Consider the following 17,841-nt stretch of genomic DNA (forward strand, 5'->3'; position numbering starts at 1 on the left):
CTCCCGTTGCCTCTCTGGCGTGGCACGTGGTACCGGCAGTATTTCGGAAAATACCACGTTGGAGGTCCTTGCTTTCAGCTTGCAGCCTAATTCCCTGAAATCATCTTTAAGGACCTTCCACCTACCTCTAACTTTGTCATTAGTGCCAATGTGCACCATGACCGCTGGGTCCTCACCAGCCCCTCCCAATAATCTGTCCACCCGATCAGCGATGTGTCGGACTCGAGCGCCAGGTAGGCAGCACACCGTTCGACGATCCCTGTCTTTGTGACAGATTGCCCTATCTGTTCCCCTAATAATTGAGTCGCCCATTTCAGAAATCTTATAAGGCCCAATAAAGCGAGGCTTGAACTTAGGGGAAGAAACCTTCATAGGAACATGACGAGAAGACAACCAGACCAAATCCCCAACACGAAGCCGGGGACCAACACACCGACGACGGTTAGCAAAACGCTGAGCCTTCTCCTGAGACAACGTCAAATTGTCCACCACATGAGTCCAAATTTGCTGCAACCTGTCCACCATGGAATCCACACCAGGACAGTCAGAAGGCTCAAGCTGCCCTGAAGAAAAACGAGGATGAAAACCAAAGTTACAAAAAAAAGGCGAAGCCAAGGTAGCCGAACTAGCCCGATTATTAAGGGCAAACTCGACCAACGGCAAAAAGGTCACCCAATCATCCTGATCAGCAGACACGAAGCATCTCAAATAGGTTTCCAAGGTCTGATTGGTTCGCTCCGTTTGGCCATTTGTCTGAGGATGGAATGCAGAAGAAAAAGACAAATCAATGCCCATTCTAGCACAAAAGGACCGCCAAAACCTAGAAACGAACTGGGAACCTCTGTCAGACACAATATTCTCCGGAATACCATGCAAACGATCCACATGCTGAAAAAATAATGGAACCAAATCAGAAGAGGAAGGCAACTTAGGCAACGGCACCATCTTAGAAAACCGGTCACAAACCACCCAGATGACAGACATCTTCTGAGAAACAGGAAGATCAGAAATAAAATCCATGGAAATATGCGTCCAGGGCCTCTCAGGAATAGGCAAAGGCAAAAGCAACCCGCTGGCACGGGAACAGCAAGGCTTAGCCCGAGCACAGGTCCCACAGGACTGCACAAACGAACGCACATCCCGCGACAAGGAAGGCCACCAAAAGGACCTAGCCACCAAATCTCTGGTACCGAAAATCCCAAGGGTGACCAGCCAACACCGAACAATGAACCTCAGAAATTACCCTACTAGTACATCTATCAGGAACAAACAATTTCCCCACAGGACAGCGGTCAGGTTTATCAGCCTGAAACTCCTTAAGTACCCGCCGTAAATCAGGGGAGATGGCAGAAAGAATCACCTCCTCCTTGAGGATCCCAGCCGGCTCAAGAACTCCCGGAGAATCAGGCAAAAAACTCCTAGAAAGGGCATCAGCCTTCACATTCTTAGATCCAGGAATATACGAGACCACAAAATCAAAACGTGAGAAAAACAAAGACCACCGAGCCTGTCTAGGATTCAACTGCTTAGCAGATTCGAGGTAAATCAGATTCTTGTGATCAGTCAAGACCACCACGCGATGCTTGGCTCCCTGTTGTGAATTCTGTTGTCAAGCTCCCTCCTGTGGTCATGAATGGTACTTCGGCTGGTTCTGTCCATGGGGCTGCGGCTTCTGAGTTTCCTTCCACAGGTGACGAGGTTAATTCGTTAGCTGGCTGCTCTATTTAACTCCACTTAGATCATTGCTCCATGCCACCTGTCAATGTTCCAGTATTGGTCTAGTTCACTCCTGGATCGTTCTTGTGACCTGTCTTCCCAGCAGAAGCTAAGTTCCTGCTTGTTTTTCTTTAGTTTGCTATTTTTCTGTCCAGCTTGCTATTTTGATTTTTGTCTTGCTTGCTGGAAGCTCTGGGACACAGAGGGAGCGCCTCCGCACCGTGAGTCGGTGCGGAGGGTCTTTTGCGCCCTCTGCGTGGTCTTTTTGTAGTTTTTTGTGCTGACCGCAAAGTTACCTTTCCTATCCTCAATCTGTTTAGTAAGTCGGGCCTCACTTTGCTAAATCTATTTCATCTCTGTGTTTGTATTTTCATCTTTACTCACAGTCATTATATGTGGGGGGCTGCCTTTTCCTTTGGGGAATTTCTCTGAGGCAAGGTAGGCTTATTTTTCTATCTTCAGGGCTAGCTAGTTCCTTAGGCTGTGTCGAGTTGCATAGGGAGCGTTAGGAGCAATCCACGGCTATTTCTAGTGTGTGTGATAGGATTAGGGATTGCGGTCAGCAGAGTTCCCACGTCTCAGAGCTCGTCCTATATTATTTGTAACTATCAGGTCATTCCGTGTGCTCTTAACCACCAGGTCCATTATTGTCCTTACCACCAGGTCATAACAGTACAGGTGGCCCAAAGTATTAATGCATCTCACTAGAGGGATAAGAGAAGTTCTGAGACCATTTTTTTTTCTTTGCAGTGTGTTTTGTCTCTCTTTTCCCCTTTACCTCTGGGTGGTTCAGGATACAGGTGTAGATATGGACATTCAAGGTCTGTCCTCTTGTATGAATAATCTCACTGCAAGGGTACAAAACATTCAAGATTTTGTGGTTCAGAATCCGATGTTAGAGCCTAGGATTCAAATTCCTGATTTGTTTTTTGGGGATAGATCTAAGTTTCTGAATTTCAAAAATAATTGTAAATTGTTTCTTGCTTTGAAACCTCGCTCCTCAGGTGACCCTGTTCAACAAGTGAAAATCATTATTTCTTTGTTACGTGGCGACCCTCAAGACTGGGCATTTTCCCTTGTGCCAGGAGATCCGGCATTGCGTGATGTTGATGCGTTTTTTCTGGCGCTCGGATTGCTTTATGATGAACCAAATTCAGTGGATCAGGCAGAGAAAATCTTGCTGGCTCTGTGTCAGGGTCAGGATGAGGTAGAGATATATTTTCAGAAGTTTAGGAAGTGGTCTGTGCTCACTCAGTGGAATGAATGTGCCCTGGCAGCAATTTTCAGAAAGGGTCTCTCTGAAGCCCTTAAGGATGTCATGGTGGGATTTCCCATGCCTGCTGGTCTGAATGAGTCTATGTCTTTGGCCATTCAGATCGATCGACGCTTGCGTGAGCGTAAAGCTGTGCACCATTTGGCAGTATTATCTGAGCATAGACCTGAGCCTATGCAATGTGATAGGACTTTGACCAGAGCTGAACGGCAAGAACACAGACGTCGGAATGGGCTGTGCTTTTACTGCGGTGATTCCACTCATGCTATCTCCGATTGTCCTAAGCGCACTAAGTGTTTTGCTAGGTCTGCCACCATTGGTACGGTACAGTCGAAATTTCTTTTGTCCGTTACTCTGATTTGCTCTTTGTCATCCTATTCTGTTATGGCATTTGTGGATTCAGGCGCTGCCCTGAATTTGATGGACTTGGAGTTTGCTAGGCGCTGTGGTTTTTTCTTGGAGCCCTTGCAGTATCCTATTCCATTGAGAGGAATTGATGCTACGCCTTTGGCCAAGAATAAGCCTCAGTACTGGACCCAATTGACCATGTGCATGGCTCCTGCACATCAGGAGGATATTCGCTTTTTGGTGTTGCATAATCTGCATGATGTGGTCGTTTTGGGGTTGCCATGGCTACAGGTCCATAATCCAGTATTGGATTGGAAATCTATGGCTGTGTCCAGCTGGGGTTGTCAGGGGGTACATGGTGATGTTCCATTTTTGTCTATTTCGTCATCCACCCCTTCTGAAGTCCCGGAGTTTTTGTCGGATTACCGGGATGTATTTGATGAGCCCAAATCCAGTGCCCTGCCTCCTCATAGGGATTGCGATTGTGCTATCAATTTGATTCCTGGTAGTAAGTTTCCTAAGGGCCGACTGTTCAATTTATCTGTGCCAGAGCACGCCGCTATGCGGAGTTATGTAAAGGAATCCTTGGAGAAGGGTCATATTCGCCCGTCGTCGTCACCATTGGGAGCAGGGTTCTTTTTTGTGGCCAAGAAGGATGGTTCTTTGAGACCTTGTATTGATTACCGCCTTCTTAATAAGATCACAGTCAAATTTCAGTATCCTTTGCCGCTGCTGTCTGATTTGTTTGCTCAGATTAAGGGGGCTAGTTGGTTCACCAAGATAGATCTTCGTGGTGCGTATAATCTTGTGCGTATTAACCCCTTTACCCCCAAGGGTGGTTTGCATGTTAATGACCGGGCCAATTTTTACAATTCTGACCACTGTCCCTTTGTGAGGTTATAACTCTGGAATGCTTCAACGGATCCCAGTGATTCTGACATTGTTTTCTCGTGACATATTGTACGTCATGATAGTGGCAAAAATTCTTTGATAGTACCTGCGTTTATTTGTGAAAAAAATGGAAATTTGGCAAAAATTATGAAAATTTCGCAATTTTCCAACTTTGAATTTTTATGCAATTAAATCACAGAGATATGTCACACAAAATACTTTATAAGTAACATTTCCCACATGTCTACTTTACATCAGCACAATTTTGGAACCAACATTTTTTTTTGTTAGGGAGTTATAAGGGTTAAAAGTTGACCAGAAATTTCTCATTTCTACAACACCATTTTTTTTTAGGGACCACATCTCATTTGAAGTCATTTTGAGGGGTCTATATGATAGAAAATACCGAAGTGTGACACCATTCTAAAAACTACACCCCTCAAGGTGCTCAAAACCATATTCAAGAAGTTTATTAATCCTTCTGGTGCTTCACAGGAATTTTTTGAATGTTTAAATAAAAATGAACATTTAACTTTTTTTCACAAAAAATTTAATTCAGCTCCAATTTGTTAAATTTTACCAAGGGTAACAGGAGAAAATAGACCCCAAACATTGTTGTACAATTTGTCCTGAGCACGAAAATACCCCACATGTGGGGGTAAACCACTGTTTGGGCGCATGGCAGAGCTCGGAAGCGAAGGAGCGCCATTTGACTTTTCAATGCAAAATTGACTGGAATTGAGATGGGACGCCATGTTTCGTTTGGAGAGCCCCTGATGTGCCTAAACATTGAAACCCCCCACAAGTGACACCATTTTGGAAAGTAGACCCCTTAAGGAACTTATCTAGATGTGTGGTGAGCACTTTGACCCACCAAGTGCTTCACAGAAGTTTATAATGTAGAACCGTAAAAATAAAAAATCATATTTTTTCACAAAAATTAACTTTCCGCCCCCAATTTTTTATTTTCCCAAGGGTAAGAGAAGAAATTGGACCCCAAAAGTTGTTGTACAATGTGTCCTGAGTACGCTGATACCCCATATGTGGGGGTAAACCACTGTTTGGGCGGATGGGAGAGCTCGGAAGGGAAGGAGCGCTGTTTGACTTTTCAATGCAAAATTGGCAGGAATTGAGATGGGACGCCATGTTGCGTTTGGAGAGCCACTGATGTGCCTAAACATTGAAACCCCCCACAAGTGACACAATTTTGGAAAGTAGACCCCCTAAGGAACTTATCTAGAGGTGTGGTGAGCACTTTGACCCACCAAGTGCTTCACAGAAGTTTATAATGCAGAGCCGTAAAAATAAAACAAAAAATTTTTCCCACAAAAATTATTTTTTAGCCCCCAGTTTTGTATTTTCCCGAGGGTAACAGGAGAAATTGGACCACAAAATGTGTTGTCCAATTTGTTCTGAGTGCGCTGATACCCCATATGTGGGGGGGAACCACTGTTTGGGCGCATGGGAGGGCTCGGAAGGGAAGGAGCTCCATTTGGAATGCAGACTTAGATGGAATGGTCTGCAGGTGTCACATTGCATTTGCAGAGCCCCTAATGTACCGAAACAGTAGAAACCCCCCACAAGTGACACCATTTTGGAAACTAGACCCCCTAAGGAACTCATCTAGATGCAGGTCCGGTGTCAGCACCCGGCACAGCGGGCAAATGCCGGGGCCCTGGGGAGAGGGGGGGGGCCACTCATGCTGTCATAGATACAGCTGGGAGAGCAGAGCAGGAGATAACATGCTCTCTCCCCCCACAAAGTCACGCTGGCTGCGTTCTCTTAACCCCTATGTGCCAGCTCTGACACAAGCATCTTCTCACTCAGTCAGTGCAGCCAGGCAGGCACACATAGGGGTTAACAGAAGGCAGCCAGTGTGACATTGTGGGCGGAGAGAGCACCTTCTCTGCTCTCCCCCTGGGTGGCTGCAGACAGTGCTGAAGTTTATCAGGCAGATTCCGAGGAGCTCCGTCCTACTAGTGACTGAGTGAGTGTTATGGTATCCAGCAGTGGTTGAAGTTGTGGCTCAGTCTGCTGCTGTCTTTCTCCGCTGCCTAAAAATGTGGGTGATGTCTGGAGGAGCAGCTGGAGGGGTGCAGCCTGCAGCCTGCAGCTCTCCCAGAATACATGCATGCTGCACCAAACCTGCACCAGTGGGGTAGGAAGAAGCTTAACCCCTTCCCATCTGTATGAAGGTTATTGCTAAACCTTAAAGATAACAATCCGACCGCATAAATGGGGTTAACCAGATGCCAGGAGGAAGGGGAGCTGCTGCCATGGATAACACTGAGCTGTGGGCTGTGCGTTGGGGCCCCGTGGCCCCAGGCTGGTGACTGGAGGGACTCTGCCCAGTGCTGGCATGTGGGTGATTTCTGCTCCGGAGTCTCAGCTTCTCTTCTCCAGGTCACACTGTGCAGTCACAGCAACATTGGTTGTGTCTGTCCAGGTCCCAGCAGCTGCCACTGCTCCCACCAAGGACATGGCATCACTTAACCCTTCCCCTGCGGCCACCGGCAACAAATCCACATTATTCCTTGATTAAATCAGGTTCCAACCCAATAGAGGAGCAGACATTTCCTGCTGCCATTAGGGTCCGGGAGGGGGTGACATTGGCTGCCCTGCTACTCTGTAGTGGGGGGTGACAAGTGTAACATGGGGTAACGATGACAGAGAAATGCACAGGATAATAGTGAGAGCAACAGAGGGCAGTGTATGGTATGGAGCAGTCAGGGGGTGGGCTGCAGGATCCCCCCATACTGTACATGACTGCTCGGGACAGGGAGGCGTTTAATGAGCTTCTAATGATGGGGCACTAATTGGGTCATTAGGGTTTGTGGAAAGGATTCAGCATCAGGTCCCTCATTAATGCCCGAGCCGCCTGTTACTTTGTAGCACAGATCTGTTGGGGCCGCAAAACCAAACTCGTTGTTTATGTAGAAAAGTCTTTGTTTCATAGAAAAACTCAAAACAGAAAAGCACCTCTCCTGTATATATACACTGCACAGCACCTTTCCTCCTGTATATATACACTGCACAGCACCTCTCCTGTATATATACACTGCACAGCACCTTTCCTCCTGTATATATACACTGCACAGCACCTCTCCTGTATATATACACTGCACAGCACCTTTCCTCCTGTATATATACACTGCAGAATCTACAATAGCTGTCACTCATGTAAGAAGTGAAATCTGGCATTGTACTATACATTTCTCTGCCGTATCTGTGCATCATAAATCGGGGTATGTGTTAAAGGGGGGCGCCCACTGAAACTCTTTTGCCCGGGGTCCTCAAAAACCTGGAGCCGGCCCTGTCTAGATGTGTTGTGAGAGCTTTGAACCCCCAAGTGTTTCACTACAGTTTGTAACGCAGAGCTGTGAAAATTGAAAAAAAAAATCTTTCCCCCAAAAATTATTTTTTAGCCCCCAGTTTTGTATTTTCCCGAGGGTAAGAGGAGAAATTTGACCCCAAAAGTTGTCCAATTTGTCCTGAGTACGCTGATACCCCATATGTTGGGGTAAACCCCTGTTTGGGCACACGGGAGAGCTCGGAAGGGAAGAAGCACTGTTTTACTTTTTCAACGCAGAATTGGCTGGAATTGAGATCGGACGCCATGTCGAGTTTGGAGAGCCCCTGATGTGCCTAAACAGTGGAAACCCCCCAATTATAACTGAAACCCTAATCCAAACACACCCCTAACCCTAATCCCAACAGTAACCCTAACCACACCTCTAACCCTGACACACACCTAACCCTAATCCCAACCCTATTCCCAACTGTAAATGTAATCTAAACCCTAACCGTAACTTTAGCCCCAACCCTAACTGTAGCCTTAACCCTAACCCTAGCCCCAACCCTAACTTTAGCCCCAACCCAAACTGTAGCCCTAACCATAGCCCTAACCCTAACTTTAGCCCCAACCCTAACTGTAGCCTTAACCCTAACCCTAGCCCCAACCCTAACTTTAGCCCCAACCCAAACTGTAGCCCTAACCATAGCCCTAACCCTAACTTTAGCCCCAACCCTAACTGTAGCCCTAACCCTAACTGTAGCCCTAACCCTAGCCCTAACCCTAGCCCTAACCCTAGCCATAACCCTAGCCCAAACCCTAGCCCTAACCCTAGCCCTAACCCTAGCCCTAACCCTAGCCCTAACCCTAGCCCTAACCCTAGCCCTAGCCCTAACCCTAGCCCTAACCCTAGCCCTAACCCTAGCCCTAACACTAGCCCTAATGGAAAAATGGAAATAAATACATTTTTTTATTTTTTCCCTAACTAAGGGGGTGATGAAGCTGGGTTTGATTTACTTTTATAGCGGGTTTTTTAGCGGATTTTTATTATTGGCAGCCGTCACACACTGAAAGACGCTTTTTATTGCAAAAAATATTTTTTGCGTTACCACATTTTGAGAGCTATAATTTTTCCATATTTTGGTTCACAGAGTCATGTGAGGTCTTGTTTTTTGCGGGACGAGTTGATGTTTTTATTGGTAACATTTTCGGGCACGTTACATTTTTTGATCGCTTTTTATTCTGATTTTTGCAAGGCAGAATAACCAAAAACCAGCTATTCATGAATTTCTTTTGGGGGAGGCGTTTATACCGTTCCGCGTTTGGTAAAATTGATAAATCAGTTTTATTCTTCGGGTCAGTACGATTACAGCGACACCTCATTTATATCATTTTTTTATGTTTGGCGCTTTTATACGATAAAAACTATTTTATAGAAAAAATAATTATTTTTGCATCGCTTTATTCTCAGGACTATAACTTTTTTATTTTTTTGCTGATGATGCTGTATGGCGGCTCGTTTTTTGCGGGACAAGATGACGCTTTCAGCGCTACCATGGTTATTTATATCTGTCTTTTTGATTGCGTGTTATTCCACTTTTTGTTCGGCGGTATGATAATAAAGCGTTGTTTTTTGCCTCGTTTTTTTTTTTTTTTTCTTACGGTGTTTACTGAAGGGGTTAACTAGTGAACCAGTTTTATAGGTCGGGCTGTTACGGACGCGGCGATACTAAATATGTGTACTTTTATTGTTTGTTTTTTTATTTAGATAAAGAAATGTATTTAGGGAAATAATATATATATATTTTTTTTTCATTATTTAGGAATATTTTTTTTTATTTTTTTTTACACATTTTGAAAATTTTTTTTTTACTTTTTTACTTTGCCCCGGGGGGGGGGGGGGAGGGGACATCACAGATCAGTGATCTGACAGTGTGCACAGCACTCTGTCAGATTACTGATCTGACATGCAGCGCTGCAGCCTTCACAGTGCCTGCTCTGAGCAGGCTCTGTGAAGCCACCTCCCTCCCTGCAGGACCCGGATCCGCGGCCATCTTGGATCCGGGGCTGGAGGAAGCAGGGAGGGAGGTGAGACCCTCGCAGCAACGCGATCACATCGTGTTGCTGCGGGGGGCTCAGGGAAGCCCGCAGGGAGCCCCCTCCCTGCGGGAAGCTTCCCTGCACCGCCGGCACATCGCGATCATCTTTGATCGCGGTGTGCCAGGGTTTAATGTGCCGGGGGCGGTCCGTGACCGCTCCTGGCACATAGTGCCGGATGTCAGCTGTGATAAATTCCTGATTGTATATTTGGATGATATTTTGGTCTTTTCGGATGATTGGGAGTCTCACGTGAAGCAGGTCAGAATGGTGTTCCAGGTCCTTCGTGCGAATTCTTTGTTTGTGATGGGGTCAAAGTGTCTCTTTGGAGTTCAGAAGGTTTCATTTTTGGGTTTCATTTTTTCCCCTTCTACTATCGAGATGGACCCTGTTAAAGTCCAGGCCATTTATGATTGGACTCAGCCGACATCTGTGAAGAGTCTGCAAAAGTTCCTGGGCTTTGCTAATTTTTATCGTCGCTTCATCAGTAATTTTTCTAGTGTTGCAAAACCGTTGACTGATTTGACCAAGAAGGGTGCTGATGTGGTCAATTGGTCTTCTGCGGCTGTGGAAGCTTTTCAGGAGTTAAAGCGTCGTTTTTCTTCTGCCCCTGTGTTGTGCCAGCCAGATGTTTCGCTCCCGTTTCAGGTCGAGGTTGATGCCTCTGAGATTGGAGCAGGGGCTGTTTTGTCGCAAAGAAGTTCTGATGGCTCGGTGATGAAACCATGTGCCTTCTTTTCTAGAAAGTTTTCACCTGCTGAGCGCAATTATGATGTTGGCAATCGAGAGTTGTTGGCCATGAAGTGGGCATTCGAGGAGTGGCGTCATTGGCTTGAAGAAGCCAAGCATCGCGTGGTGGTCTTGACGGATCACAAGAATTTGACTTATCTCGAGTCTGCCAAACGGTTGAATCCTAGACAGGCTCGTTGGTCGCTATTTTTCTCCCGCTTTGATTTTGTGGTTTCGTACCTTCCAGGCTCTAAGAATGTGAAGGCTGATGCCCTGTCAAGGAGTTTTGTGCCCGACTCTCCGGGTGTTCCTGAGCCGGCGGGTATTCTCAAAGAGGGGGTAATTTTGTCTGCCATCTCCCCTGATTTGCGGCGGGTGCTGCAAAAATTTCAGGCTGATAGACCGTTGCCCAGCGGAGAAACTGTTTGTCCCTGATAAATGGACTAGTAGAGTTATCTCTGAGGTTCATTGTTCGGTGTTGGCTGGTCATCCTGGAATCTTTGGTACCAGAGATTTGGTGGCTAGATCCTTTTGGTGGCCGTCTTTGTCGCGGGATGTGCGTTCTTTTGTGCAGTCCTGTGGGACTTGTGCTCGGGCTAAGCCCTGCTGTTCTCGTGCCAGTGGGTTGCTTTTGCCCTTGCCGGTCCCGAAGAGGCCCTGGACGCATATCTCTATGGATTTTATTTCGGATCTCCCCGTCTCTCAAAAGATGTCGGTCATTTGGGTGGTTTGTGATCGCTTCTCTAAGATGGTCCATTTGGTACCCTTGTCTAAGTTGCCTTCCTCCTCTGATTTGGTGCCATTGTTTTTCCAGCATGTGGTTCGTGTACATGGCATTCCGGAGAACATCGTTTCGGACAGAGGTTCCCAGTTTGTTTCGAGGTTTTAGCGAGCCTTTTGTGCTAGGATGGGCATTGATTTGTCTTTTTCCTCGGCTTTCCATCCTCAGACACATGACCAAACCGAACGAACTAATCAGACTTTGGAAACATATCTGAGATGCTTTGTTTCTGCTGATCAGGATGATTGGGTGTCCTTTTTGCCTTTGGCTGAGTTCGCCCTTAATAATCGGGCCAGCTCGGCTACTTTGGTTTCGCCGTTTTTCTGCAATTCTGGTTTCCATCCTCGTTTCTCTTCAGGGCAGGTTGAGTCTTCGGACTGTCCTGGTGTAGATACTGTGGTGAATAGGTTGCAGCAGATTTGGACTCATGTGGTGGACAATTTAACATTGTCCCAGGAGAAGGCTCAATGTTTCGCTAACCGCCGGCGCTGTGTGGGTCCCCGACTTTGTGTTGGGGATTTGGTTTGGTTGTCGTCTCGTTATGTTCCTATGAAGGTTTCCTCTCCTAAGTTTAAGCCTCGTTTCATTGGTCCGTATAAGATTTCTGAGGTTCTCAATCCTGTGTCGTTTCGTTTGACCCTTCCAGCTTCTTTTGCCATCCATAATGTATTCCATAGGTCGTTGTTGCGGAGATACGTGGCGCCTGTGGTTCCATCCGTTGATCCTCCTGCCCCGGTGTTGGTTGAGGGGGAGTTGGAGTATGTGGTGGAGAAGATTTTGGATTCTCGTATTTCGAGACGGAAACTCCAGTACCTGGTCAAGTGGAAGGGTTATGGTCAGGAAAATAATTCCTGGGTCTTTGCCTCCGATGTTGATGCTGCCGATCTGGTTCGTGCCTTTCATTTGGCTCGTCCTGGTCTGCCTGGGGGCTCTGGTGAGGGTTCGGTGACCCCTCCTCAAGGGGGGGGTACTGTTGTGAATTCTGTTGTCAAGCTCCCTCCTGTGGTCATGAATGGTACTTCGGCTGGTTCTGTCCATGGGGCTGCGGCTTCTGAGTTTCCTTCCACAGGTGACGAGGTTAATTCGTTAGCTGGCTGCTCTATTTAACTCCACTTAGATCATTGCTCCATGCCACCTGTCAATGTTCCAGTATTGGTCTAGTTCACTCCTGGATCGTTCTTGTGACCTGTCTTCCCAGCAGAAGCTAAGTTCCTGCTTGTTTTTCTTTAGTTTGCTATTTTTCTGTCCAGCTTGCTATTTTGATTTTTGTCTTGCTTGCTGGAAGCTCTGGGACGCAGAGGGAGTGCCTCCGCACCGTGAGTCGGTGCGGAGGGTCTTTTGCGCCCTCTGCGTGGTCTTTTTGTAGTTTTTTGTGCTGACCGCAAAGTTACCTTTCCTATCCTCAGTCTGTTTAGTAAGTCGGGCCTCACTTTGCTAAATCTATTTCATCTCTGTGTTTGTATTTTCATCTTTACTCAGAGTCATTATATGTGGGGGGCTGCCTTTTCCTTTGGGGAATTTCTCTGAGGCAAGGTAGGCTTATTTTTCTATCTTCAGGGCTAGCTAGTTCCTTAGGCTGTGTCGAGTTGCATAGGGAGCGTTAGGAGCAATCCACGGCTATTTCTAGTGTGTGTGATAGGATTAGGGATTGCGGTCAGCAGAGTTCCCACGTCTCAGAGCTCGTCCTATATTATTTGTAACTATCAGGTCATTCCGTGTGCTCTTAACCACCAGGTCCATTATTGTCCTTACCACCAGGTCATAACAGCTCCCTCAAGCCAATGTCGCCACTCCTCAAATGCCCACTTCATAGCCAACAACTCCCGATTGCCGACATCATAATTACGCTCAGAAGACGAAAATTTTCTGGAGAAGAAGGCACAAGGTTTCATCAAAGAGCCATCAGAATTTCTCTGAGACAAAACGGCCCCTGCCCCAATCTCAGAAGCATCAACCTCAACCTGAAAAGGGAGAGAAACATCTGGCTGACGCAACACAGGGGCAGAAGTAAAACGACGTTTAAGCTCCTGAAAGGCCTCAACAGCCGCAGAGGACCAATTCACCACATCAGCGCCCTTCCTCGTCAAATCGGTCAGAGGCTTCACCACACTAGAAAAACTAGCAATAAAGCGACGATAAAAATTGGCAAAGCCCCAAAATTTCTGAAGGCTCTTTACAGATGTAGGTTGAGTCCAATCATGAATGGCCTGGACTTTAACAGGGTCCATTTCAATAGCCGAGGGAGAAAAAATGAAACCCAAAAAAGAAACCCTCTGAACACCAAAGAGGCACTTAGACCCCTTCACAAACAACGCATTAGTACGAAGGACCTGAAACACCATCCTAACCTGCTTCACATGAGACTCCCAATCATCGGAGAAAACCAAAATATCATCCAAATACACAATCATAAATTTATCCAGATAATTCCGGAAGATATCATGCATAAAGGACTGAAATACCGATGGAGCATTAGAGAGCCCGAATGGCATTACAAGATATTCAAAATGGCCTTCAGGCGTATTAAATGCTGTTTTCCATTCATCACCTTGCTTAATACGCACAAGATTATACGCCCCTCGGAGGTCGATTTTAGTAAACCAACTAGCACCCTTAATCCGAGCAAACAAATCAGAAAGCAAAGGTAACGGATACTGGAATTTGACAGTGATCTTATTGAGAAGGCGATAATCTATACAGGGTCTCAAGGAGCCATCCTTCTTGGCAACAAAAAAAAAATCCCGCTCCCAACGGTGACGAAGACGGGCGAATATGCCCTTTCTCCAAGGACTCCTTTACATAACTCCGCATAGCGGCATGCTCTGGCACAGACAGATTGAAAAGTCAGCCCTTAGGGAACTTACAGCCAGGAATCAAATTAATGGCACAATCGCAGTCCCTATGAGGAGGCAGGGAACTGGACTTGGGCTCATCAAATACATCCTGGAAATCCGACAAAAACTCAGGAACTTCAGAGGAAGGGGACGAGGAAATGGACATCAAAGGAATATCACTATGTATCCCCTGACAACCCCAACTAATCACAGACATAGATCTCCAATCCAGCACTGGATTATGTTCCTGTAACCATGGAAAACCCAGCACAACAACATCATGCAAATTATGCAACACCAAAAAAACGAATATTTTCCTGATGTGCTGGAGCCATGCACATGGTTAACTGTGTCCAGTACTGAGGTTTATTCTTGGCCAATGGCGTAGCATCAATCCCCCTCAAGGGAATAGGACTCTGCAAAGGTTCCAAGGAAAAACCACAGCGCTTGGCAAATTCTAAGTCCATTAAGTTCAGGGCAGCGCCAGAATCCACAAATGCCATAACAGAAAAGGACGACAATGAGCAAATCAGGGTAACAGACAAGAGAAATTTAGGCTGCACAGTACTAATGGTAACAGACCTAGGGACCCTCCTAGTACGCTTAGGGCAGTCAGAAATAGCATGAGCTGAATCACCACAGTAAAAACACAGGCCATTCTGACATCTGAATTTCTGCCTTTCTGCTCTAGTCAAAATCCTATCACATTGCATAGGCTCAGGACTTTGCTCAGAGGACACTGCCATATAGTGCACCGCCTTGCGCTCACGCAAGCGCCGATCAATCTGAATAGCTAGAGACATAGATTCGCTCAAACCGGTAGGCGTAGGAAAGCCCACCATAACATCTTTAAGGGTTTCAGAAAGACCTTTTCTGAAAATAGCAGCCAGCGCCTCTTCATTCCATTTAGTGAGCACAGACCATTTTCTAAATTTCTGGCAATATAACTCTGCGGCTTCCTGACCCTGACACAAGGCCAACAGTGTTTTCTCAGCATGCTCTACAGAGTTAGGTTCGTCATACAACAATCCGAGCGCCTGAAAGAATGCATCTACATTCAATAATGCCGGATTCCCTGTTTCAAGAGCAAATGCCCAGTCTTGAGGATCACCACGCAGTAAGGATATGATGATTTTCACTTGCTGAATGGGATCACCAGAAGAACGGGGTTTCAAAGCAAAAAACAATTTGCAGCTATTTTTAAAGTTCAAAAACTTGGATCTGTCCCCAAAAAACAAATCAGGAGTAGGAATTCTTGGCTCTAGAGCCGGAGTCTGAACAATATTATCTTGGATACTCTGGACTCTTGCAGCAAGTTGATCCACACGAGAAAACAAAACCTGAACCTCCATACCAGAGCATATATCCAGCACCACCCAGATATCAAGAGGAAAAAGAAGACAGAACAGAGCACAGAAAAAAAAATGGTTCAGAACTCTTTTTTTTTCCTTCTTTTGAGATGCATTCAATTCATTCTTGGCCTGCTGTACTATTATGACCTGGTGGTTAAGAGGCCACACTGAAATAACCTGGTGGCTAAAACGCAACATGGAACAAGCTCTGAGAAGGTGATATCTCTACTGACCGCAGTCCCTAATCCTAACAACACAACTAGAAATAGCCGTGGGATGTTCCTGACACTCCCTAGACACCTCGTCACAGCCTCAGATATAACTACCCCTAAAGAAGGAAATAGAAAGCTATCTTGCCTCAGAGAAACCCCCAAAAGGAAAGACAGCCCCCCACAAATATTGACTGTGAAAGGAGAGGGAAATTACGAACACAGAAATGAAATTAGATTTCAGCAAAGGGAGGCCAAAACTAAAATAGATAGACAGAGAGCAAAGGATACTGTGCGGTCAGTATTAAAAACTACAAAATCCACGCAGAGTTTACAAAAATGAACTCCACACCGACTCACGGTGTGGAGGGGCAAATCTGCTTCCCCAGAGCTTCCAGCTAGCCTGAATAAGACATAGTGACAAGCTGGACAAAAGAGACAAAATGCAAAGCAATAGAGTCCAAGCAAATGGACAAACAAAACTAGCAAAACGTATCTTTTGCAGACAAAGACTGGCCATATGAGAAATCCAAGGGAAGAATCAAATCCAACCAAGAACATTGACAGCAGGCATGGACTAAAGCCCAGAGCAGGTTTAAATAACAAACCCAGGCAAGGCGATTAGTGAAGGCAGCTGCCACAGCTACCTAACGGAGCAGCAGTTCCACTTGAAACCACCAGAGGGAGCCCATGGGCAGAACTCGCAAAAATACCATTAGCAACCACCGGAGGGAGCTCCAGAACGGAACTCACAACAGCGACCTATCGGAGCCGATTAACCCCTTAAATACCTCTGTAAATCGCTACAGTGGTATTTAAGTTGCTATAAGGGGGTCACAAGACTACCTTAGTAACCATCAGACCCCAAGATGAGAATTGCGCGTCACAATGATTACCATGGCACCCTTAGGTCATGTGAGGACCCCAGTGTACGGTGGCCTGTGAGATCAAAGGCAGTGAGACACTGACTGTGCAGCGCTGCAGAGATCTGGTCATTGCAGTAACGTCACTCTGCTACTAAGGGGAGTTATGATACGTCTGATGGCACTAAAGGAGTTCATCTGACCAGGTATCACCAGCACACATTACACTTCACACTTCGGCCACTAGGGGGAGCAAAAGGTTTTATTTATTAGGCCACTCCTCACACTGGTAAAACTAGGCTTTGGATAGGAAGTTAGTCAGAAGCTGACTGGGTTGGATTCAGGCAACATCCCGTGGCAGGGGGTGTTGCAGGGAGAAGATTCAGGATGTCCCTGTCAGGCATGGGAACCTGGAAGGTACCTTGCGACAAGAACAGAACGTTACGGAACCGTGCCTGCACTACCCGTGGCGGTATCCTAAGACACGAAGCGAAGGATATTGTGGACAGTGAGAAACGAGATCAAGCACAAAGGAGAGCCAGTAGGAGTCGTGCCCGGAGAACGGCAACATCCTACTGAGGCGCGTAGCCGGTGGCCGGAACACCAAGGAAGTAACTGACTCTATGCCTTACTTCAAACTCCGCAGGACAGTTAATTATAGGTTGGCTGTCTACCTTACATCACCTAAGAAGACACAGGGGGCAACGCGTGGAGAGGGGCGTCTCTAGGGTCCCGGAAGAACTCCGAGCCTACCCGTCAAACAGGTGCGTCCTAGCCATAACATACCTGGGGGACGGAGAACTAGAAAGAACTGGAACAAATTAGAACGAACGAGAATAGAAGTTGTGAGGACTATCCCGAATGCTCAGCAGGGAAGCACTACAACACACAGGCGCTAGTGGTAGGCAACGGTTTCCACCTGCAAAGGGATCTCTGGATGTGCCTTCGGACCGGCCGGTCTCAGACAGCCCTGTTAACTGTGCTCTGGATTGAGGATCCTGAAGTCTTCAGTAAAGAGGTAAAGAGACTGCAACCTTGTGTCCTCGTTATTGTCTGCACCCCACACCATCACCATTCATCATACTGGGAAGTCCTGGGGACATACTTCACCTGTGGGAAGGTATACCATGTAGCTGCCATCACATCACCCCAGTGGACCCCAAGCAGCGTCGGTCACCCTGACCGAATACCACAGGTGGCGTCACTATACCTTGACAGACTCGTATCACCTTTCATTGGACGACCCTTAGGAGGGTCACGGACCGGGTCCAGCCACCGTGACATCCCCAGAACTGAGCCAGCAGAGGACCTTTACCGAGTAACCCGCAGCCCTGCGTCTGGGGGCGCTCCAACTTGGCGTCACGAACAGGATCGTACTTAAGCCTGAAGAATTGGGTCATGTGTGCCTTAGAACTGTGATTGAATCGTGCTTGAACTGTGATTTATTGCAAGGACT

The sequence above is a fragment of the Ranitomeya imitator genome, chromosome 2 (genome assembly GCF_032444005.1).
Source record: "Ranitomeya imitator isolate aRanImi1 chromosome 2, aRanImi1.pri, whole genome shotgun sequence".
NCBI lineage: Eukaryota > Metazoa > Chordata > Amphibia > Anura > Dendrobatidae > Ranitomeya > Ranitomeya imitator.